Here is a 6,683-nt window from a genome sequence, read left to right as displayed (position 1 = left end):
AAAGCTGGCCGGGGAATTAACCAAGGCGGCACGTTACTGTACCCAGTGGGGTACGTGGCGGGCAAGGTAAAATTGCGTTCTGCGATTAGGTTTCTAAAGCGAACACTTAGAGGTTTAGTGGATCTTGTCTTTCGGTTAAAAAGGTCTAAAAAAAGTGGGTGAGAAATAATGTTAAAGCAGGGGTGGTTCGGCGCAGATAAAATTTTTGTGGCATAATTGCACATCAACGTCTCTCTACGATTGACTAGGGGAGGCTCTCCTGTATCGGCGTAAATGCTCATTACAGGGGAGATCCTGAAGGCACCGGTTGCTAAACGCAGTCCAGTATTATGAACCGTCGAGAGCGGTTTCATGTAGGTCTCACGGGCAGATGAGTACACAATCGATCCGTAGTCTAGCCTTGAACGTACTAATGCTCGATACAGCATTAGCATTGAGGTACGATCCGCGCCCCATGTCGAATGTCACAGAAACCGTAAAATGTTCAGAACTTTGAAGCAATTGTCTCTTACAGTTCGGAAATGTTCGCGCCAATTCAGGCGCCGGTCCAATGTCATACCCAAAAATCGCGCGTTCTCAACGTAAGGAAGCTCATTACCATTGAGATATAGGGACGGTGGGGCTTGTACACCCCGTCCTCGGTAAAAGTGAATGCATTTCGTTTTCTCAGTAGAGAAACGGAATCCATTCCTCTGAGACCAAACGGAGAGCTTATTCAGAGTCAGCTGGATCAGCCTAGAGGCATTCGTTAATTTTGATGACCTGCAGAAAATAGCAAGGTCATCAACAAACAATGAGCCCATAACTTGGGACCGGATACACTCGGCCACATCGTTTATCGAAATGGCAAATAGGGTCACCCTCAGTACGGACCCCTGGGGTACTCCATTTTCTTGTGGGTATAAGGTAGAGAGATATTCACCTATTCTAACTTTGAAAACTCGGGCAGACAGAAATTTTTTAATGAAAATAGGTAGATTTCCTTTAAACCCCCATTTATCAAGTGTCTTCAGAATTTTGTACCGCCAAACACGGTCATACGCTTTCTCTAAGTCGAAGAACACGCCAATTACGTTTTGCCGCAAGAGAAATGCTTCCTGAATGAAATTGTCAGTCCTGACGAGATGGTCGGAGGTTGACCTACCTCGTCGAAAGCCGCACTGGATATCTGAAAGTAGGTTCCGCCGCTCCAACCACCAAACGAGACGACGGTTTACCATTCTTTCCATCACCTTGCATACGCAGCTGGTGAGAGATATCGGTCTATAGTTGTTCGGGTCCGATCCATCTTTTCCTTGTTTAAGGATGGGTACGACTATGGACTCCCTCTAAGGGCCTGGAAAACTACCCTCTGACCAAATTTGGTTAAGGGGTCGCAGCAGATGGGAGAGTGCTTCTTTGGGAAGATTTCTTAGAAAAGCGTTATGCACCTTATCTATTCCTGGAGAGCCGTCACGGGATTCGAGGATGGCGGAGGTCAACTCCCACAGAGAAAAGGGGTCGTTGTAAACCTCGCCAGAGTCTCTCGGGTTAAAGGTAAGAGGTATCGTCTCATTCGGTTCTTTCAGTGTTCTAAATGGTTCGTCGTAGCTGCCGTTACAACTCGTCTCCGCAAGTCGACGTCCGAAGCACTCGCTTATTTCGGGAGGTGTCGTCAAGACTCGGTCAGTCTCCTTCAGGGATGAAACTGCAAGGTTGTGGTTAGAGCCAGAGATGCATTTAATCTTCCTCCAGATGTCGGATATGGGAGTCCTGTGGTTTATAGAACACACAAACTCCTCCCATGAAGCTTTCTTGGCCTCCTTAACTACTTGCCGAGCTTTCGCACTGAGGCGCCGGAAGGCGGTGAGATTTGTCGCCGTAGGATATTTGCTAAATATTCGGAGTGCCCTCTTTCGCACCTGTATAGCTTTTGCGCACTCCTCGTTCCACCACGGAACTGTGGGCCTGTGAGATTCGCATTTAGAACGGGGTACGGTGGAATTTGCGGCTTCTAGAATTTTATCTGTGAATACTTTTATGTTCCCCACACCATTCATATTGTCGTCGTGTTTAAAATAAAATTTTCTTTTAAAAAGAGACCAATTGGCCTTGCGGACAACCCAATTGCTTGGTTGAGTCGAACGGTGGATAAAACCGCCACCTCTAGTAATTAAAATAGGGTAGTGGTCGCTACCGCATAAATCTTTATGTACGGACCACTCAAGCCTACGCATTAGGCCACCTGTCGAAATACTTAAGTCGATACACGAGAAGGTACCGTTGAAGCTATTGAATCGAGTTTTTTCACCGGTGTTTAGTAAAAACAAGTTAAGGTCATTGATAAAATTTGTAACTATGTGTCCCTTTGATTGCACTGAGTTCTTGTGCTACCCCATAGGGTGTCGTGTGCGTTGAAGTCACCCATTAAGCTAGGTTTACACTTGCGAGAAATTGCGCGAGTTTACTGTCTGACAGTCAAAATTGCAAGTGTAAACGGGTCGGCGAGCAGTGTCGCGACAGTTGTCGCGAGCAGTGTCGCGAGCTGGGCGGCGGAGTGTCTGACACTTCGACTCGCAGGTCTAAACATGAAACTTAGCTCTAGCAATTTCTCGCGCTCGCACTGTCGCCTGATCAAACCGCGGGAGATATTTCCCGACACTTTTGCGGAAGTTGGGCTGAAGTGCAGTTGTGTTGTCTCTCGAGTCTCCTATAATTTGTTGTTTTTTGTTTGTTTTTTGTGTCATGTTGTTTTATTGATGGATGACGGGAAAAGGATGGAAAATCCCCTTTTGTAAAGTAGTTACAAATGGTCGGACTTGGAGACAAAAAAACTTATTACGTTATATGAAGAAAGCGAAATATGGTGGAATGTGACCCTGAAAGATTACAGAAACCGAGTGAAAAATCAGGAATCTTTGCGTGACACTAGCAAGAAGAATGAATACATCAGAGAATGATAAGAGTCACCTAAAAATAGAGATTGTATGACGAAGATAGTGCATAGATAGTACAGCGCCAAACATATAGCTATGCATGTTACCACTTCAGTGGCACAAATTTTCTCTCAAGTAGATTGGGATGGACAATTTTACTACTTTACTAGTATTAGCTATTCTTATAAAATTTGAAGAAAATTATAATTAAACATTCATAACTTCCTTCGGTCTGGTAATGAATTCAAATATACGATGATAATTAAGTGGAGTTAACATGGAAGTAGTGGCCACAAGCACTGTAAGCTGAGATTTGTATTTCGGAAGAAATCAGGTTCAGTGGATGATTCCTATATGTTTTCCATTTCTATGTTACCTCTTCCGCTAAAATCAAATGATAAAAACAACATCTTATGGCAGAATACCAGGCCGTCTTCGATCAGGTATTGTAGACCCATTAAATTATTTCTGGAAGATGAAAGTTATGAGGTAACTGGGAAAGAAGTGAAAAAGATAAAGGCACAGATATCTCCACTGATGCCCTTGGTCATCGAAATAAACGGGAAGAAATTGTACAAAGTATCACAATTTTGACGTTAAAAGAATCCTGACATTTCAACAGGCATTAGTTGAGTAGAGGTGGAATTATTTCATTGGTTTGGAACAATTCTTAGCGCACTTTCCTGTGGTTTCTCCATAAGTACAAGTGAATATGAGAAGTATGCTAAAAAAACAGAAGAAATGTACATGCGTCATACTCATGGTATTACATGCCTTTCACGATACTTAAAATATAATTCATGGGACAAAAGTGATTGATTGCCCCCATTGCATTGCTTTCCGAAGAGGCCCAAGAAGCAAGGAATAAGCATATTCGGAAATTCAAAGAAAATCACGCGCTAAAATACTCCAGAAAGGACACAATGAGAGATGTTTTTAACCTACAATTAGTCACATCCGACCTTATGTTTTCAGTATTAGTTCGTTGCACCCAAGGCATTGTTATTCCCTCTCGATGGATGCCAGGCAGCTTCTCAGGGAACCAATATTACCTGCGCCTAATGAAATGAGTAATGTTAAAGAGTTGGAGGACGTGGAGTCGGTAAATGTCGGAGATGAGGAGAGTTGGGAGAGTAATAATTATGAAGGTGACTAACGTTTCGCAGTTCACTTTCTGTGAAAAACGCTTTTACGTTTAAATCCTGTGTTTAAGAGCATATTTTTAACTTAATTAGTTCATTAAATTAAGAAAAGCGCATTACTATACAATTTTTTTATGATTTTCTTCATATTTCTCAATTGTTAAGTAACATGAAATTATTTTGCAAATTAAATTAATTTTTTTCATAAAAACCACCTTTAAAAGACCTGTGATAGTGATATTTTGTGTTTTTGTCCATAATTTGGCATTTCTGAATGTTTTCACGACAAAAGATCTAAGTTTTTTGAGAAAAATAATTTTGTCCCGCTAGATTCGCAATTGGAACCACTGTGCCATCCGTTTGGTTACTGTGGATATTTGCACATACGTAAACAGGCCAATATAACGAATAAAAACGATTATACTTATCAGAGGCAAGAAAACGTGGGGTTATAACTATCAGCCGCTGACTCGCTGATATCGATTCCCTCAAAACTATGTCCTGTTTTTGGACTTATGGCCCAACAAAGTAGAGCAGATTCTCCAGCTGTGTAGCAGACATCCTGATGAAATTCCTAGAGAGTCGTCTATTTGTAACTCATTTACTTAAAGTCGTGAAAGCTCTCAAATGTTGCCTTCTATCAATCCATTCCTTAACCCAGATACTCCTCTTCCTTTTTTTCTGTTTACGTACTCTATGCCAGTAATAAAGTAACACTATTGTAGCGGCAGTTTGAGCACGTCTACTTCGTGGCATTGTAAAAAGCTACTGACCACGGTACGGGAGGGACCACTTCCGCGAGTTGAAATTGCACAGAATGCTGTCACATGTAAACGGATTTCATACCAACTGTCGCAACTAACAGTGACACTGGCTCGCGCGAGAGCTCGCAAAACAACTCGCGTCCAACTCTCGGGAAAAATTGCATCTGTGAGTTTACACTATGCGACACCACTCGCGCAACTTATGTCGCAACTTTTCTCGCAGGTGTAAACCTAGCTTTAAAATATAGGGCCGAGGTAACTGACGAACGAGGGATTCTAAGTTAACTCGACTCACAGGTGCACCTTCCGGCAGATATACGTTGCAGAGAGTAATTGCCTCGGGTGCGTGTACTGTCACTGCAATTGCCTGCAGCGGAGTGTTCAATTGCACTTGTGAGGTGTATAGGGCCTCCCGAAAAGCAATTGCCACTCCACCCTGGGCACGCGGACCACTGGTGTCGTCAAGTCTAAAAAATTTAAAACCTTTTAAAACGGCCTTGTCTGTCAGCTTAAAATGCGTCTCTTGAAGGCAGATGCAGACGGGATTATAGTCTCTAATAAAAACAACCAGCTCCTCCTTGTGCCTAAAAAAACCATTCATATTCCATTGTAGTATAAAATACATGGTTTAAATAGTTAATATAAATAAATAAATAGTAGCAGTAGTAGTTTTGGCGTTACGGGTGCGTCGACAGCTAAGGTCATTAGCACCACGCACAATCGAATTCCGACATAAGCATAGACTATAATATAATATAGTACTATAATTTCAGTTCAGTGCGGCACTGTTGACATTATTGATGTACACGTCGAGCCAATCAAATCGAATTCTTTTCGAAAAGTTTTCTTAACGAATTCTATGACACGGCTTAGGCGGTCAGGGTCATCGCCCAGAATACGATCTAGGTTGCCCCTGACGCCTGCCCTGTCTCGCGTGAGCTGATACTCTTCACACTCCGTCAAGAGGTGTCTCACAGTCAGAAGGCAGCCACAAAAGCCACATCGAGGTGGGATCTTCTCTTGGGTGAAGAGATAGGAGTGTGTCAGGGCGCAATGACCGATTCTCAGTCTAGTAATAATGACCTCCTCCCTACGATTCCTCCCAACAGAAGAGGGCCACATTGACGTAACCGGTTTGATCATTCTCAGTTTGTTATTCGTTACGTTCGTCCATACCTCACTCCACTGCCGTAGAACTATTCCGCGCATGGCCGTCTGCAGGTCTTGATAGGTTAAAGAAGTCGAAGCCTGCGCCGGCAGCGTGAGCGCCGCCTTTGCAGCTGCATCTGCTTTTTCGTTTCCTGTTATTCCCATGTGCCCGGGAACCCATAGGAACGACACTTGGCGTCCTCGTTTACAGATATTATATAGGGCGATTTAGATATCTTGCACAATAGGGTGCGTCGGGAAAATAGTGGCGATAGATTGCAGCGAGCTTTTTGAGTCGGTGCATATTATGGTGGTAGGGTTGCAATCGTCGGCGACCATCCCCAACGCCATCTTAATGGCGATGAGCTCCGCTGTGTATATGCTACACAACGGGCTGAGTCTCGTCTGCATGATGCCGTGGTATGCCGAGGACACGGCGCAGGCACAGGCGGCTTCCGACTTGGATCCATCTGTATACACGAGTCGACTGCCCTTATGGCGACTGACGAATTCATTAAAATGACACTGATACTCTGAGGTAGTGGAGTATTCTTTCTGGAGTCCTTTAAAAGCATTATAAATTTTGGGATGTGGAATTATCCATGGCGGGATATCGGGGTAAACGATTGAAGCTACATCCGGGAGTTGAATTCCGGATGCTTCGATGAACTCTTTCAATCGTATACATAGTGGCTTAGTGGCTCTCGTTCTTA

This window comes from Ischnura elegans, chromosome 6, assembly GCF_921293095.1.
Source record: "Ischnura elegans chromosome 6, ioIscEleg1.1, whole genome shotgun sequence".
NCBI classification, from domain to species: Eukaryota; Metazoa; Arthropoda; class Insecta; order Odonata; family Coenagrionidae; genus Ischnura; species Ischnura elegans.
Note: the sequence above shows the minus strand (reverse complement) of the source record.